Below are 20,327 nucleotides of genomic sequence, written 5' to 3' on the forward strand. Positions count from 1 at the left end.
ATTGCTTTTTGCGTCTTTGTCATGAAATCTTTGCCAGTTCTTATGTTCAGAATGATATTGCCTAGGTTGTCTTCCAGGGTTTTTATCCTTTTGGGTTTTATATTTAAGTCTTTAATCCACCTTGAGTTAATTTTTGTATATGGTGTAATGAAGGGGCCCTGTATCAATCTTCTGCATATGGCTAGCCAGTTATCCCAGTACCATTTATCGAATAAGGAATCCTTCCTTCATTGCTTGTCTTTAAATCAGGTTTATCAAAGATCAGATAGTTGTAGGTGTGTGGCCTTACTTCTGGGTTCTCTATTCTGCTTTATTAGTCTATGTTTCTGTTTTCGTACCAGTATCCTGCTGTTTTGGTTACTGTATCCCTGTAGTATAGTTTGAAGTTGGGTAGCATGAGTCCTCCAGCTTTGCTCCTTTTGCTTAGGATTGCCTTGGCTATTTTGTGATCATTTTGGTTCCCTGTGAATGTTAAAATAGTTTTTTCTAGTTCTGTGAAGAATGTCAATGGTAGTTTAATAGGAACAACCTTGAATCTATAGGTTGCTTTGGACAGTATGGCCATAATGATATTGATTCTTCCTATCCATTAGCATGAAATGTTTTTCCATTTGTTTGTGTCATCTCTGATTTATTTGAGCAGCATTTTGTAATTCTCCTTGTAGAGATCTTTCACCTCCCTGGTTAGCTGTATTCCTAGGTATTTTATTCTTTTTGTGGCAGTTGTGCATGAAATTGCCTTTCTACTTTGGCACTTGGCTTGGCTGTTGCTGGTTGTTAGGAATGCTAGTGATTTTTTGTACATTGATTTTGTATCCTGAAACTTTGCTGAACTTGTTTATCAGCTGGAGGAGCTTTTGGGCTGAGACTATGGAGTTTCCTAGATATAGGATCATGTCGTCTGCAAACAGAGATAATTGACTTCCTCCCTTCCAATTTGGATGCCATTTATTTCCTTCTCTTGCCTCATTGCCCTGGCCAGGACTTCCAATACTATGCTGAATAGGAGTGCTGAGAGAGGGTATCCTTGCCTTGTGCCAGTTTTCAAGGGGAATTGTTCTAGCTTTTGCCCATTTAGTATGATGTTGGCTGTGGGTTTGTTATAGATGGCTCTTATTATTTTGAGATATGTCCCTTCAACACCTAGTTTATTGAAAGTTTTTAACACGAAAGGGTGTTGAATATGATCAAAAGCCTTTTCTGCATCTATGGAGATAATCATGTGGTTTTTGTCTTTAGTGTGATGAATTACATTTATTGATTTGCATATGTTGAACCAACCTTGCATCACAGGGATAAAGCCCACTTGATGGTTGTGGATAAACTTTTTGATATGCTGCTGGATTCAATTTGCAAGTATTTTTTGAGAATTTTTGCATTGATGTTCACCAAAGATATTGGCCTGAAGCTTTCTTTTTATGTTGTGTCTCTGCCAGGTTTTGGTATCAGGATGATACTGGCCTCATAGAATGAGTAAGGGAGGAGTCCCTCTTCCTCAATTTTTTTGGAATAGTTTCAGCAGGAATGGTACCAGCTCTTCTTTGCACATCTGGTAGAATTCAGCTATTACTCCATCTGGTTCTGGGCCTTTTTTGGTTGGTAGACTATTTACTACTGATCAATTTCAGAGTTCATTATTGGTCTGCTCAGGGATTCAGCTTCTTCCTTGTTCAGTCTTGGGAGAATGCATGTGTCCAGGAATTTATCCATTTCTTCTAGAGTTTCTAGTTTATGTGCATAGAGGTGTACATAATATTCCTCAATGGTTGTATTTCTGTGGGGTGATTGGTAATATCTTACTTGTCATTTTTGACTGTGTTTATTTGAATCTTCTCTCTGTTCTTCTTTATTAGCCTAGCTAGCAGTCTATGTATTTTACTATTTTTTCAAAGAAACAGCTCCTGATTTGTTGATTTTTTTGCAAGATTTGAAAAGTTTATTATATGTAAGAAATATGTTTATGGATAAGAAAGCCTCTAAAAACAAAGGAAAATGGAACTTTAAAAAAATTAGGTTTTACATTTTTACAACTCATTAATAAGATACCAAATTCAAGAGAGATTATAGTTACATTGTTAAATGTAATCTTCTTTGAATGAAAGCTAATAATGACTTAAACTGATGAATTACAAATGCATTTATTTATTGGTGATTAGAAATAATACTTAAGAACTTAAGTGGCTTGAGTAGTAGTTTAAGCTACACAGAGCAAAGAAAATTCTTGTGTGTATATATATACAAACACAAGATACATATATATTTATTTATATATAAATTTATATAGATATTTAATTCCAGTAACATTTTCTTAAATTCCTGTTAAAAATATAATCAATATTAAAGTCAGCAAAATGCCTTTGACTGATACCTGGATTATTTTACCACTTAACCTAGTTACACAGTGATTTTTTTTTCCTGTCATATGTAACTGACAACTAGCTTTGTCTTTAAGATAAATGAAGTGATAACTCTTATTGCAGCATCTTGTGGAAAATATTCAAACTACATTTAAAATGCTTTTGTAAAACGGAAAAATCTATTTTTCTACAACAAATTGTATATGTAAAACTATGGGTTGACTATGGTAATAGTAACTAAACTATATCTAACCCTGAAAGTAGAAAAATCCCTGAAAAGAAATACACAGCCTAGTTATAATATGGATTCATTGATCTTTTGAATAGCTTTTCGTGTTCAATCTCCTTCAGTTCAGCTCTGATTTTGGTTATTTCTTTTTTTCTGCTAGCTTTGGATTTGATTTGTTCTTATTTCTCTAAATTCTTTCAGTTGCAATTTTACGTTGTTAGTTTGAGATCTTTCTAACTTTTTAATGTGGGCATTATTGCTATGAATTTCCCTCTGAACACTTCCTTAACTGTGTCCCAGAGGTTCTGGTATGTCTTATCTTTGTTCTCATTAGTTTCAGAGAACTTCTTGACTTCTGCCTTAATTTTGTTATTTATCTAAAAGTCATTCAGGAGAAGGTTATTCAATTTCCAAGTAACTGTATGGTTTTGAGTGAATTCATTGTGCTGTGGCCCATGAGATTTTTTGTTATATTTCAGTTATTTTGTATTTTCTGAGGAGTGTTTTGCTTCTGATTATGTGATACATGAAAAACCATTCAAAAGATCAATGAATCCATGTTATAACTAGGCTGTGTATTTCTTTTCAGGGATATATTTTAGGATATGTGCCATGTGGCACTGGGAAAAATGTATGTTCTATTGTTTTTGGGTGGTGAGTACTGTAGATGTCTATCAGGTCCACTTGATCCAGTGCTGAGTTTAGGTACTGAATATCTTTATTAATTTTCTGTCTTGATAATCTATCTAATATTGTCAGTAGGATGTTAAATTCTCCCACTACCATTATGTGGGAGTCTAAATCTCTTTGAAGGTCTCTAAGAACTTTCTTTATGAATTTGGGTGCTCCTGTGTTGGGTGAATATATATTTATGATAGATCATCTTGTTGAATTTAACCATTTACCATTACGTAATGCCCTTTGCCTTATTTGATCTTTGTTGGTTTAAAGTCTATTTTGTCTGAAACTAGGATTGCAACCCCTGCTTTTTTTCTATTATCCATCTGCTTGGTAGATTTTACTCCATCCCTTTATTTTGAGCCTATGTGAGATGAATCTCTTGAAGACAGCATACCAATGGGTCTTCATTATCCAACTTTCGCCTCTGTGTCTTTTAGTTGGGTCATTTAGCCCATTTACATTCAAGGTTAGTATTGATATGTGTGAATTTGATCCTGTCATCATGATGTTAGCTGGCTATTGTGCAGACTTGTATATGTGGTTGCTTCAGTGTCACTGGTCTGTGAATTTCAGTGTGTTATGGTAGTGGCTGGTACATCTTTTCCTTCCATGTTCAGTGCTTCTTTCAGGAGCTCTTGTAAGGCAGGTCAGGTGATAGTGAATTCCCTTAGTATTTGCTTGTCTGAAAAGGATCTTATTTTTCCTTACTTATGAAGCATAGTTTGGCCAGAAATGAAATTCTGGGTTGCAATTTCTTTTCCTTAAGAATGTTGAATATTGGCCCTCAATCTCTTCTGGCTGGTAGGGTTTCTGCTAAGTGGTTCACTTGTTAGTCTGATGGGCTTCCCTTGGTAGATAACCTAACCCTTCTCTCTAGTTGCTTTTAACATTTTTTTCTTTCATTTCAATCTTGGAGAATCTGATGATTATGTGTCTTGGGGATGTTCTTCTTGTGAAGCATCTTACTGAGGTTGTTGGCATTTCCCGAATTTGAATGTTGGCCTTGCTAGCTAGGTTGGGGGAGTTCTCAGGGATGCTATCCTGAAATGCGTTTTCCAAATTGGTTCCATTCTCCTCATCTCTTTCAGGGACAACAATGAGTCACAGATTTTGTCTCTTTACATAATCCTATATCGCTTGGAGGTTTTGTCCAGTCCTTCTCATTTTTTCCTCTATTCTTATCCGACTGTCTTATTTCAGAAAGCCAAGCTTCAAGCTCTGAGATTCTTTCCTCTGCTTGATCTATTCTGCTGTCAATAATTATGATTTCATTATGAAACTCTTGTAGTGTATTTTTAAGCTCTATCATGTCACTTTTGTTCTTTCCTATGTGGCCATCTTGTCTCTCAGTTCCTGCATTGTTTTATGATTTTTAGCTTTGTTGGAATGGGTATCAACATTGGGTACTCTTGCATCTCAATGATCTTCATTGCTATCCATATTTTGAATTCTATTTCTGTCATTTCAGCCATCTCAGCCCTGTTCAGAACCTGTGCTGGAGAGGTGACACAGTCATTTGGAGGAAAGGAGGCACTGTGGCCTTTTGAATTGTCAGGGTGCTTGTGCTGATTCCTTCTCATCTTTGTGGGCTTAGCTGCCTTCAATCTTTGAGGTTGCTGACCTTAGGATTTTTATTCTTTTATCCTATTTGATGACCTTCAGAGTCTAATTGTGGTATAAGGTGGATTCAGCCAACTGACTTCATTTCTGGGAGATTTTAGTGGGGCAACACTCAGCTCCCAAATCCTAGACTGCATGCTGTAGCTCTGGGGGACTTGTATCGGGCCCTGACTTTGTTCTCTGGCTTCTTGAGTTTAGGAATCCACAGTGTTGGAGGTGGCTAAGTGCTCCCAGACCACTGGTTCTTATACTCTGATGGGTGGTATCAGCCAAAGCATTTCATAGTGTGGTGACAGTGGGATCCATCCTTGTAGTGACAGCTATGGCAGAGTGCTTGTGGGTGCTGGGGTGCCTGCCTCCCTGCAGGCGTTCACCACAGTGGTGGAGGCAATGCACCTGATGGGGATGGGCTGCTGGCAACTGTGCATGGTCATTCTGGAGATGGTGGTGGCTTGGGGGTAAGGTGCTGGCAGGCACAGGTCTGGGTGTCTTCTCTGTGCCCCACAAGCAGAAGTGGTTGCTCAAGATAGGGGAGGATCTGCTGTTCTCTGCATAGTGTTAGTGCAAGGGTGGGGCACTGGTGGGAGCGATGCTGGCTGGCTCAGTGCATGCCAAGACTATATCTGCAATGGCAGTTGGCAAGTCCAAGTCGGAGGGGAAATAGGGGCAGACTGCACTCCTGCGCTCTGGCAAGGAAAGCAAAACCTGCTTTCACAAACACATGCCAGAAAAGCAATGTGGGGAGTTCTATGGGCCCAAGGGAAGCTGCAGTATAGGGAGGGAACATGGGGACTATGGGGGACCCCATGTAGGGGTCCACAAGCTAAAGCTCTCGGCAGGTCAGTCATGGTCGGCCTGTGCAGAAGCTATGGTGCAGGCCCCCAGGGCACCTGAGACTCCCCTGCAAGAGGTATGGCGAGGCTGTCCCCCACTCCCACGAAAGGCCAACAGCCCAAGGAGTGCTCAGGTTGGACTACCCCTGTTTGATGGGCAAGACTGCTCTCCAGAGCAGTCAGACAATTCCCTAGGGCTAAAGTCTCCTTTGGGAGCAAGTTGAGCCTAGGGAGATGGCCATCCTTGAGCATGCCCCTCTATAGATGCTCCCACACCAAATCCTCTGGGCTCCACATCATTTGGCTTGCTGCCCCTACCACTTCTCCAAGCAGCTCTTCCTGACAACTCGAGTATCTGTGGTGGTCGAGGGATTTCCTCCTGCAGGGGTTTCAGAGGCCCGTGGCAAGAGTAAGTTGCTCCTTGCCAGTTGAACTTACTTGTTCCCCTGGAGCTGTTGTGGGTCAGAAACCAGTCCTGGTGCGTGGTAGCCCCATGCAGAGTTCCCAGCTTTCTCCCACTTCAGCACAGCTTCTGTGTCTTCCCTCCATTCACTCTCAGTGCCTTCCTTCTGAAGATCTGTTAGGAACGTGCCAGTCATCTCAATCCCTTGGGGAGAGTTGTTTCACCTGGCTCCATCTAGTCAGCCATCTTGCCCTCTCTGACCTACACTGTGAACTTTTTTCCAAGAAAAAACATGGCAGTTCAACATGAAAGGCAAAGAAAACTTCAGATACTGAGAAAAAGAAAGCAGGCAGCAGCTTATCTGGTGGGGTCTGGCAGAAAATTGTGAGTGAATCATCAATGCATGATACGGGAAGTAACTGTCTCTGTGATACACATTCTCACTGAAAGCCAGGCAGGCAATCCAGGCCACATGGGAGCTCCCTGACCCTTTTTTGCCCTGTATCTGACTTGGAGAGCAGTCAGGAGACTGTGAAAAGGAATAGCACTGGGATGTATCCTACGCATGCTCCCAGACCTAGGCACTGATAGAAGGATGCCATTTCTGATCCTAGCTCATATGGGAACCTACCAACTAGCAGAGGTAGACATCACTTGTTATGAGGGTCTTAGGCCAGGGATTTGCAATCTGGTCTTAGAAGGGGAGGAAACTCCATATCCAGAACCGAAGGGTGATTGTGGAATGGGCTCCAGCCTTGGGCACTGAAGTTTCTTGCTCTGCTCTAATGAGACTGGACTGGGAAGGGTTTACCCTGAGAGGTGTGGTTTTGACCTGGCTGTGTGTTTTGTGGCCTGGTGTGGATTCGTGGTCTGAAGGTTTTATGTTACTTGGCTAACTACCTCAACTTGCTGCCAGTGTCAAGTCATGAGAGAGACTTGCCAGGCTGGAGGCATGAAAATAAAGTGGGTCCCACTACCACTTGCTAGGCTGTAGAGCTCTAGCTGCCCTCTTTCCCTGTGCTAGGTCTTTGGCATGACAGCAGTTGTTCCACTTCTTGCTGGGGCATTTTTTCAGGGACCATGGACTGCTCCCATCCGCTATTGGGGCTGGGGCTTGCATCCACCACTAGGGGACCCAAACGCAGGCTTGCCTGGCCCAGCCCTGCCTAGGTTCTCTCCCCCACCCCGTTGAGGGGCAGAGCACAGGACCAGGACTACTGAGTGTTCTGGGGTCCAATCCATTGCCTGGGACATCAGAGTACTTCTCCTCATTAACAAAGGTCGAGTATAAACCCTACTGTCACTACTGCAGCTGACTGTCACTTGTAAGCACCACCTGCTGGCCTGGAGGTTGATCTGCACGGCCCATTACAATAACTGCTAATGCAAGTGCACAGTGCTCAAGGAGACAAGCTTCATGTGACCTCTGCTACCATCATCGCCCATGCCATTCTTGCTATTCAGGAGACTTTGAGCGTGCCAACCTCCCCAGTACCTCAATACTACAACTGGCATTTGAGAAAGATACCACATATCCAAGGAAATCATACAAAGTCTATACTACTGAATATAAACAGAAGTAAAGCCATATGGCCCAACTTAACATACATCACAATCATACCTTCAAGAAAAAATGTCCTACACCAATGAAAGTAAATTCAAAAATAATAAGAAGAGAATGATTCTCCAGATGCCAAAAAATCAGCATAATAATATTGGAAATAAGAATAAGCAGGATGCTATGACATCCCCAAGAGAACATAGTAACTCTGTAACAATGGGTCCTATCTAAAATAAACATTTTAAAATGCCAGATAAATAAATTAAAATATTGATTTTAAAGAAGCTCGATGAGATGCAGAGAAATCTGAAAACGAATAAAAAGAAATCTGAAAACCAATAAAAAGAAATCAGAAAGGCAATTCAGTATATGATCAAGAAATTGACCAAGGAGACTGATTTAAAAAAAAACAAACAAGCAAACCCAGAACTCCTGCTCCTGGAAATTAAAAATTCATAGAAAGAATTACAAAATACAGTTGAAAGCTTCAACAATAAACTAAACCAAGCAGAATAGAGAATCTCACAACTGGAACATAGATCTTTTGAATTGATCCACTCAGACAAAAATAAAGAGAAAGAATAGAAAAGAATGAACAAAGCCTTCAAGAAGTATAGAAGTACATAAAGCAACCAAACTTACAATTCACTGGTATTCTCAAAGGGGAAGAAAAAGCAACAAATTTGGAAAACCTACTTAAGGAAATAATTGATAAAAACGTCCCTAGTCGTTTTTGTTTGTTTGTTTGTTTGTTTGTTTTGCGACAGGGTCTTACTCTGTTCCCCATGCTGGAGTGCAATGGCATGATCATGGTTCACTGCAGCCTCAACATCCCTGGGCTCAGATCATCCTCTCATCTCAGCCTCCTGAGTAGCTGGGACAATAGGTGCACCCCACCATGCCTGGCTAATTTTTCTATTTTTCATATTTTTGTAGAGATAGGGTTTTTCCATGTTGCCCAGGCTGGTTTCTAACTCCTGGGCTCAAGCAATCTCCCTGTCTCAGACTCCCAAACTGCTGGTATTACAGGCATGAGCCACCACACCCAGTACTTCCCTAGTCTTGCAAGAGATTTAGACATCTAGATACAAGAGGCCCAATAAACACTAGAAAATACATTGCAAGACAAACTTCATCATAACATATAGTGATCAGACTGACTAAAGTCAATGTGAAGGAAAAAATCCCAAAATCAGCAAGAGAAATGCATCTAGTTACCTATAAAGGAGACCTCATCAGACTAACAGTGGACTTCTCAGCAGAAATAAACCTTACAAACCAGAAGAGACTGGGATACTATTTTCAGAGCGCTTAAAGGAAAAAAATTGTCAACAACAACCTTTTTATCCTGGCAGAATAAGATTCATAAATAAAGTTGAAATAGTCTTTCCTACATGGGGAAATGCTGAAGGAATTTTTCACCACTATGCCAAACCTGCAAAAAATGCTCAAAAGAGTTCTAAACACAAAAACAAAATGTCAATATTTACCATCATAAAAACACATGAGAGTCAAAAACTCACAGGTCTTATACACAAAGGAAGAAGAGAAAGAAATCAAATGACAACATCACAAAACTTCACCAAATCACAAAGACGTAGGGGGAAGAAAAAAAACAAAGAATCCACAAAACAACTATGTAACAATGAACATTATGACCAGAAATACAACCTCAAATATCAATATAACTTTGTATGTAAATGAATTAAATGATCTACTTAAATGATATAGACTAGAATAATTAATTTTTAAAAATAAACCAACTGCATACTGCTTGTAAGAAATTCATCTTATGAAATTTGAAATTCACCTTATGAAACCAACTGTATATTGCTTATAAGAAATTTACCCTGATGGTAAATAAATGGAAAAAAATTTCATGCAAACGAAAACAAAAAACAAGCAGGGGTAGCTATACTTACATCAGATAAAACAGACTTTAAGTCAAAGAAAGTAAAAAAAAAAAAAAAAAGACAAAGATGATTATATAATGACAAAGGTATCAATTCAACAAGAGGATATAACAATCCCAAATATGTATGCACTCAATACCAGAGCACCCAGATTCATAAAACAAATATTACTAACTTAATGAAAGAGATAGTCAACAACACAATAATAGTGGGAGACTTTAACACCCTACTAACAGCACTAGATAAATCATCAAGGCAGAAAATTAACAAACACAGTTTAAAACTTAAATTTGACTTTTTTTTTTTTTTTTTTTTTTGTTGAGACAGAGTCTCACTTGGTCACCCAGGCTGGAGTGCAGTGGCGTGATCTCGGCTCACTGCAACCTCCACCACCCAGATTCAATTGATTCTTCTGCCTCAGCCCCCCCAAGTAGCTGGGATTATATATGCCTGCCACCGCGCCCTGCTAATTTTTGATGGGGGATTTCGCCTGGTTGCCCAGGCTGGTCTCGAACTTCTGGGCTCAAGCCATCTGCCGGCCTCAGCCTCTGAAAGTGTTGGGATTACAGGTGTAAGCCACCACACCTGGCCCTAAATTTGGCTTTAGACTAAATGGACCTAACACACACGTACAGAACTTTCTATCCAACAACCACAGAATGTACATTCTTTTCATTAGCACGTGAAACATTCTCCAAAATAGACTGACCGTATGTTATGCCAAAAAACAAGTCTCGATAAATTTTTAAATACAAAATTATATCAAGTGTATTTTCAGACCACAGCAGAATGAAACTAGAAATCAATATCAAGAGGAGTTCTTTAAACTATACGCATGTGTAGAAATTAAATAACATGCCCTTGAATGATCTTTGAATCAATGAAGAAATAAGATGTCTATTTTAAAAATTGTTGAAATGAATTGAAAATGGAGACAAAACATACCAAAACCTCTGGGATACAGCAAAAACAGTGCAAAAAGGGAAGCTTATAGCATTAAAAGCCTACATAAAAAAATAGAGCACAAGTTAACAACATAATGTTGCACTTCAGGGAACTATAAAAACAAGAAGAAACCAAAACCAAAGTGAGCAGAAGAAAAGGCATAATAAAGATCATAGCAGAACTAAATGAATAAATGAAACTGAGACAAAAAAATCCAAAGGATCAATAAAATGAAAAGATGATTATTTTAAAAGATAAACAAAATTGATAAACTGTTTGCTAGCCTAACCAAAAAATGAAAGAAGAGATTCGAATAAACATAATCAGAAATGAAGGAGACATTATGGCTGATACAATAGAAATACAAAAGATCATGAGACTACTATGAACAATTATAGACTCACAAACTAAAAAACATAGAAGAAATAAATAAACACCATTTCCCAAGTTGAGCCAGAAAAAAATTAAAATCCTGAGCACACCAAGAAAGAGTAGCGACATGGAATCAGTAATAAAAAATCTTCCAACAAAACCAAAAACCCCGGGACAATGCACAAATTACATCAAACATAAAATAACTAGTACCAAATGTGTTGAAACTGTTCCAAAAAATTGAGGAGAAGGGAATCCTCCCTAACTCATTCTATAAGCCAGTATCACCCTGATAACAAAGACAGACAAGGACACAAGGAAAAAATAAAACTATAGATCAATATCCCTGATGAACATAGATGCAAAAATCTTCAGCAAAATGTTACCGAATCCATGAGTGCCTCAAAAAGATAATACACTATAATCACGTGGGTTTGATTCCAAGGATGAAAAGATGGTTCAACATATGCAAATCAATACATGTGATTCATCATAAACAGAATTTAGAGTAAAATCACCTGATCATCTCAATAGAGTCAGAAGAAACATTTGATAAAGTTCAGCATCCCTTCATGATAAAAATCCTCATCAAACTAGGCATAGAAGGAACATAGCTCAAAATAATAAAGGCCATATATAACAAGCTCACAGCCAACATCATATTGAATGGGGAAAAATGTTTAAAGCAATCCCCTAAGGACAGGAACAAGACAAGGATGCCTATTTTCACCTCTGCTGTCAACATAGTACTGGAAGTCCTAGCCAAAGCAACCAGAAAAGAGAAAGAAATAAAAAACATCCGAATTGGAAAAGAGGAAGTCAAATTATTTCTGTTCACTAGCAATATGATCTAGAAAACCCTAAAGACTCCTCCAAAAAACTCTTAGATTTGATAAATGAATTTTAAAAAGTTTCAGGATATGAAATCAATGTACAAAAACCAATAGCATTTCTATACACTAAGAACAATCAAACTCAGAACCAAATCAAGAAGGCAAGCCCATTTACAATAGCTACAAAAAAATAAAATATCTGGAATTTATTTAACCAGAGAGGTGAAATATATTTGCAAGGAAAACTAGAAAACACTGACAAAATAAATTGTAGATGACACAAAGAAATCGAAAAACATCCCATCTTCACGGATTGGAAGAATATTGTTAAAATGACCATACTGCCAAAAGCAATCTACAGATTCAATGCAATCTCTACCAAAATACCAACATTATTTTTCACAGATTTAGAAAAAAATCTAAAATTCATATGGAACCAAAAAAGAGCCCAAATAGCCAAAATAATTCTAAGTAAAAAGAACAAAGCTAGAGGCATTACATTATGTAAACTCAAATTATACTACAGGGCTATAGTAATCAAAACAGCATGGCCAAAGCAACCAGGAAAGAGAAAGAAATAAAAAGCATCAAAATTGGAAAAGAGGAAGTCAAATTATTTCTGTTCACTAGCAATAAGATCTAGAAAACCATAAAGACTCCTCCAAAAAACTCTTAGATTTGATACATGAATTTAACAGTTTCAGGATATGAAATCAAAGTACAAAAACCAGCAGCATAAAATAGACGCCTAATCAATGGTACAAAATAGAAAACCCAGAAATAAAGCCACATACCTATAGCTAACTGATATTTCACAAAGGTGACCAAAATATACACTGAGGAAAGGACGCCTTTTTCAATAAATGGTGCTGGGAAAATTGGATTGTCATATGCAGAAGAATAAAACTGGACCCATATTTCTCACCGTATACAAAAGTCAACTCAAAATAGACTAAAGGCTTAAATGTAAGACCTGAAACTCTTAAAATACTAGAAGAAAACCTAAGGAATACTCTTCTGGACATTGGTCTAGGCAATGAATTCATGACTAAGACCTCAAAAGCACAAGTAATGAAAACAAAAATAGACAAATAGGACGTAATTAAACTAGAAAGTTTCTACGCATCCAAATAAATAATCAACAATGTGAACAGCAACCTGCATCATGGGAGAAAACATTTGAAAACTGTACATCTGACTGGTGACTGATATCCAGAATTTTCAAGGAACTCAAATGACAACAGCAGCAAAACAAACAATCCCATTAAAAAGTGGGCAAAGGACATGAATAGACATTTTTCAAAAGAAGACATAGAAATGATCAACTAATGTAAAAAAATGCTCAACATCACTATTATCAGAGAAATGTAAACTAAAACCACAGGGAGATGTCGTCTTACACCTGTCAGAAGGGCGATTATTAAAAAGTTAAAAAAACAACAGGTGTTGGCATGAATGCAAGGGAACCCTTATACACTGTCGGTGGGAAAGTAAATTGTACAACCTCTCTGGAAAACTGTGTGGATATTTCTCAAAGAACTAAAAATAGAACTACCATTTGATCCAGCAATGCCACTACTGGGTATCTACTTAAAATAAGTAATTATATCAAAAAGATACTTGCAGTCATATGTTTATCACAGCACTATTCACAATAGCAAAGATCTGGAATCAACTAAGTGTCTATCGGTAGATAATTGGATAAAGAAAATGTGGTATCTATCTATCTGTCATCTATCTATTTTCTATCTTTCTATAACGGAATAGTTATTCGCCATAAGAAAGAAATCATGTCTTTTGAAGCAAGATGGATGTAACTGAAGACCATTATCTTAAATGAAACAGCTAAGAAACAGAAAGTCAAATATCATATGCTCCCACTTATAGGTGGAAGCTAAATGATGTGTACACACGGACATAGAGTGTGGAGAAATAGACACTGGAGACTCAGGAGGGTGGAAGAGTGGGAGGGGGTGAGGGATGAGAAATTACTTAATGGATACAATATGCATTATTCAGGTAATGGTTAAACTAAAAGCCCAGACTTCACTACCTCCTAGTATGTCCATGTAACAAAACTGCACTTATACTCCTTAAATTTATATATATAAGAAAGATAGCTGCAATTATGCAATCTTTCCATTATTCCTGAGCTTAAAAGAAATGTTTTTAGTTTGTAGTTCTTAAGTATGATTCTTGCATTTGGATTGGTATTTACCATAACTTATTAGATAGATAAGTAGATTAGATAGATAGGTAGATAGATAGATAGATAGGTGAATGTGTATCTCTCCATATGTATATATACACATACACACATAAGTACATATATACACACACATATACATATTCTTATTAATATATGCATAGGAGGTATTTATATCTCCTCATCTCATGGTAACAGTTTTCTTCAAAACACATAGAATTTTGCTGATTTTCAGTATCTTTGGATATTATTATTTCACTTTTTAATCTAGTATGATGAGTTGTAGTAATAGATTTCTTGGAAATGAATCATATTTGCACTCCTAGATAAGTTCCACTTATGTAATGTAATACATTTTAATAAGCGAATGCTTTATTTGTTATATTTGATTTCATATCTGGGATTGGTCTATAGTTTTCCATTGTTAATTCTATTTTTGATAAGTTTTCAAATAAATATGCTGCTGGCTTTTTCTAAAGAATCTAAAAGGTTTTTTTCCTTTGCTTACAAACAATTTAAATAACATTAAAGTTGAACCTAAATTAATCTCATTCTTTCCTATTAGATGTTAGTTATAAATTTTTCTCTGAACTTTTTCACATATATTCTAATATTTTTATTAGAATTTGTATTTTTAAAATATTCTTGAATTTTAAATTTATTTTATATATTTTATTCTCTACAGTCTTCTGCCATAGAGAGACACATCATACATAGAGGATAGGTAGACAATTGTTATGTTAAAGATATATATAGATATATATATTTGAGATAGAGTGTTGCTCTGTCACCAAGGCTTCAGTGGCACAATCTCGGCTCACTGCAAACTCCGCCTTCTGGGTTCAAGTGATTCTCCTGCCTCAGTTTCCTGAGTAGCTGGGATTACAGGCACGTACCACCATGCCCAGCTAATTTTTTGTATTTTTAGTAGAGACAGCATTCTACTTCACTGCATTAGCCAGGATGGCCTCGATCTCCTGACCTTGTGATCCTCCCGCCTCGGCCTCCCAAAGTGCTGAGATTACAGGTGTGAGCCACCGCGCCCAGCCAAGCATGTCAGTTTTTATTGCTAGAACTCAAACTTTCCAATGGTGTTTGTGTACTAACTTCATAAATATGGCTTTAGAGTTTTTACTATTAGAACTTTGAGTGCTCTTCCATTAGAATTTAACAGAAACTGTGTTATGAGAACAAATGACTTATACCTCGAATTAGTCCCAAATTTATCTTGGTTCAAATCATACTAACAAATGTACCACATTAACTTAACACAAGGATAATCAAAGTCACAACTCAGATATTTATAGGGATTATTTTTTATTACAGAGTTTTCCACATGACATGGTAGTTGCTTTATGATTAGCTGTAGGACTGTTTTTTCCCCAGGTGATAGTAACTGGATAACCTGATTTTTTTTTTTTTTAAGCAACTGACACATTTTATGTTATGGACACTAACATATCTTTAAGATGATCGTACTTTACTCATTACTCAGGCACCTAGAAATATTACAGCTAAATTTTGGACCATCTCCAGGAATTGTACATGGTATCCAAGCATTTATTTTGTATAGATGTGCCATCTCTAACTTCACCTAATTACTTGCTGTTATTTTTCTTTTGCTCTCTGTTTTAGTTTAAAAGTGACAAAAATCTAGTTTTGTTCAAGGGACATAGATTCTACTCATACTAATTTAATCAAAGAGCAGGACTTATTATGTGATACTGTTTTTTATAGAGCCCAAAGAAGAGAATTCCACTTGACAAGAGGAATTAGTTAGGGCAATCACCTGAAATACCATCAGGATTTTGTCTCCATTCTGTACCTCTGTTCATCTCTGCATAACACATAACACCTTTACATTTCTTTTCACTTATAGTGTTAACTCCCACTCTGAATGATGGTATGTGATCAATATGAACAATGGAAAAGGCTATAATAGGAATCAAAGTAATTAAAAATTCTCATTGTTATCCAGTAAGTAAGTAATATTGTTGATTTAACTTAAAGCTTTTCAGTTACAGTATGCATATTTTTTTCACTTTTAAATTCAGGGGTACATGAGTAGGTTTGTTACATAGGTAAACTCATGTCATAAGGGTTTGTTGTACAGATTATTTCATCACCCAGGTATTAACCCTAGTACTTATTAGTTATTTTTCTTGATCCTCTCCCTCCTCCCACCCTCCACTCTCTGGTTGTCCCCAGGATCTGTTGTTCCCATGTAAGTGGCCATATGTTCTCATCATTTAGCTCCCACTTACAAGTGAGAACATGTAGTATTTGGTCTTCTGTTACTGCTTAGTTCGCTAAGGATAATGGCCTGCAGCTCCATCCATGTTCCTGCAAAGGATATGATCTCATTGTTTTTCGTGGCTGCATAGTGTTCCATGGCGTACATGTACCACATTTTCTTTATCCATTCTACCATTGATGAGCCTTTAGGTTGATTCCATGTCTTTGCTATTGTGAATAGAAGTATGCATATTTTAAAAACATTAAGGAATAAAAATAGAATTAAGGATACCCATCGATCTAATAAAATGGAGGAAAAAAGAAAACTAATGAAAAAGGAAAAACATTGTTAACAGCGCACAATAATATGAAAGTAATACATCTACTACAAGGAACCATCATAAACACAAACAGATGAAATCACAGGGTAAAGCAAATTCTCACTTTGGTTAAAACTATAAAATTCAGCTATACCTTGTTTATAAAAGATAGTAATAACAAAGTTACAAAAGATTACAAAAAATAGATTTTAAATTCAATATATTATTATGGATTAGAGGGCATTACATGATAAAAGGAAGATAAGATTTTGATGCTATATGACCCTAGCAACATGCTGTAATATACATGAAGTAAAAATTATGAATAGAAATGGATAGATATGCAATCATAGAGAAAGATTTTTAACTACTTCATATAATTTTAAAAATTAGTTGCTTAAGCAGACAAAAATTTGGTTTCAAGATAGAGAATTTGAACTATACAATTTATAAACTTTATATAATGGCCATACATGAAATGTGTGTGAAACAGAGAACACATTATTCCCAAGCACCAAATCTTTTAAAAAACAAACATGCATTGGCCACCAAGAAACTCTCAACAAAATTGGAATTAAATTGTAATAAGTTGTAAAACTTGATGGTCAAAATATAGGCATTTGAAAAATTTTAAATGCGTGCTAATATAATGTATTGGTTAAAGAATAAATAATCAAATATTCATATATGAAAATGGATGCGTGATAGATAAAATATCAAGTGAAAAAAGAAGTTGCAGATTTGTAGCATATTGTTTACATAAGGAAGTTGCAGATTTGTAACAAACATATGTAAATTTAAACACAAAAAACAATATTACTATGTATAAATACATAGACACTGGCTACTATAACATTCATAGGAATGATATAAAGTGTTTATAGGGCAGTGGATACTTCTAGGAAATCAGGAAGGGGAAATAGTTATAGCTAAATCTATAACATGTATAACATCCAATTTCTTTTTTAAAAAAGATCTGAAGCAAATGTGGCAAAGTGTTAATTTCTCTTAAATTTGGTTCTTGGATGACATGCTGTTTTTATTTTTTTCTGAATGTATAAAATATTTTGTAATTAAAATAAAATAATATCTTTAAAGAAATGTTAGCAAAGTAGAAAACAAATGTCCTACAGTCAGAGGAAATTGTTTCTATCTTGGCTGTGTCATTAAGGAAAGTGTGGGATGTTGCATGAATTATGTAATTTTATTGGGCTCCAGTTTCTTACGTTATAGAATCATTCTGAGAATTATATAAGATTTCTATAAATTGTTCACTTAATTTTGAACTGCCACATGGTAGTTGCTCATCAAATATTTATTCTCACATTTGTTGAATAAATGAATGAGTAAAGGAACAAGCATGATTGTGTTCTAGGATCATGCGTAAGCAATGCATACTCTTTCTCAATTTATAATCCAGAAATATGTCTGATAAAATAAACAAGAGATAATTGTACCTGTATCTTTCAAGAGGTGCATAGTGAGTCTTGTTATTTTCTGAATCTCATCTTTTGATAGCAGCAAGAGAAGCATTACTTTTTGCCACATTAGTAAGCTGCACCTTTTGTCATCATGCTTATTATTTGTCCTGATTTAAAGATTTTTCCAGTGTATAGTTCAAAGAATAAATCCTAGGTGGCCTCCTCAACAACGTCTATTTCCTCTAGAAATAAAATGGTGCTTAGATTTTTGGATATGATTTTCCTTGTGAAAATGATGGACTGTGTATTTGGTAATATTTAACCTTATGGTCACTAAAAAAAAGCTTTTCTCCATTCCCCCAAAGGCAGGACTCTGTCAAGTATCTGTGGAACTAATATCAGATTCACATCCTTGAACAAGAAGTTTTTGGGTTACATGGTGCCAAAATAACCAGTCGAAAGGTGAATAATTTAGTCAAGATAATTTTGGAAAATTCTTAAGAAAATATGTTCAGTTTAAAGAAATTAATTGGCCATTTCCCTGAACTCAACCTCTTTTCAAATGAATTTATCAAAACCATCTGTATGTCTAGACATGGCCAAAGATATAGTATTCCCACTGGTATATTAAGTAACAAAAATGAACAAATTAGAAAATTAATAGCTCTTTAGGGAGTATTAGCAATCTTGGTAAAAGAATTGAAGAGAAAGTTTAAGTTTAAATCTACTTAAGCCTATATTCTTATTTTCCCAAGGTGAGTAATTTATTAAAATGTTAATTTCAAAAAGAGTTAATTTACCATCTGGAGGCAATATTTTACAAGCTATAACTTAATTAAGATATATCTAAAGCAGTTCTAAGAAATATGCTGCAAGTTTTTTTCTTTGAGGAACTAATGGGTGGGATTCTTGATTTTTATAACTGACAGCAATACAGTCATCCCTTAATATCTCTGCAGATACCAAAATCCATGGATGTTTTAGTTCTTTATATAAAATGGCATAGTATTTGCATAAAGCCTATGCACATTCTCCTGTATACTTTAAGTCATCTCTAGATTATTTATAATACCAAATATAATGTAAATGATATGTAAATAGCTGTTATGCCATATTTTTATTTGCATTTTTAAATTATTATATTGTTTCTACTTGTTTCTTTTCTTTAAAGAATGTTTTAGATCCAAAGTTGATTGAATCACTAAATGCAGAACCCGGGGATACAGAGGGATGACTGAATATGAAATCATTAAACAGTAATCATGTAGATAATTTTGACTTGTAAAGTAAGAAGATTATGTGCTCAGGATTTTCATTCAGTCCTAGTAAAATTCTGAGTTAGACAAATATTCCAAAAGTTTCCTGGAAAAACAACCATTCTTTTTTTGTAGACTTTTAAAATTTTTATTTTTTAATTGACGAATATTAATTTTACATATTCATGGGGTATATAGTGATGATTTCTTCTGTTTCATCATTGGTCATATGTATGGGGAGAGGTGATGTGAAAGAAAGAATAACTAAGTAAAACTATGACTTGACACTGAACAGGAAGTCATGCTAGATCTGTGATCCCATGCAAAATGTACCACAGTGCCTAGACCATGATTCTAGTTTTAAAATTACTTTCTTTTTGCTTTTTTTTTTTTTTTTACAACTGTATTGAGATGTAATTCATTTATTTCCCATTTTCTGGAATTGTCTTTTCACTGTCTTGATGAAAGTGAAACAAATATTTTTAATTTTGATGAAGTCCAACTTATCCATATTTTAAATTTTTTCTTATGCTTTTGGTGGCATGGGAGGGCTAAGAGGGCTTTGTGAAGCAATGTCATGAAGATTTACTCCTGTATTTTCTTCTGTGAGTTTTACGCTCTTTACTTTTACATTTACATCTATCTTCTACTTGGAGTTACTTTTTATATACTGTGTAAGAAAAGGATTCAGCTTAACTCTCACATGTGGATATCCAGTGTCCCAGGACCATATGTAAAAAAGACAATTCTTTCTCCATTTAATTGTCTTAGCACCCTTGTCAAAAAATCAATTGATTATAAATGTGAGGGCATATTTTTGGACTCTCTAGTCTATTAGAGCAATAACACAAAAAGGCACTCTATGGGGTTAATTTTTAATGGAAACTTTTTCCTCTTTAATCCTGTGAACTACTGAAATTGTTTGCTGAGCATAATCTACTGCATACACACACACACACACACACATGCACACACACACACACACACACACACAAGGGGCAGGGGGAGAGATCTATGTTCTCAGTTTTATTCCACCCTATATTCACTGGGCTGTTGCTGCTTCAATCATCTTCTTTCTTTCTCAGTTTTTACATTCACCCTTTCTGTTTGTTTCTTTCCTTATATCTATAAGTACTTTCAAA

Source organism: Pongo abelii, chromosome 2, assembly GCF_028885655.2.
Source record: "Pongo abelii isolate AG06213 chromosome 2, NHGRI_mPonAbe1-v2.0_pri, whole genome shotgun sequence".
Classification (NCBI taxonomy): Eukaryota; Metazoa; Chordata; class Mammalia; order Primates; family Hominidae; genus Pongo; species Pongo abelii.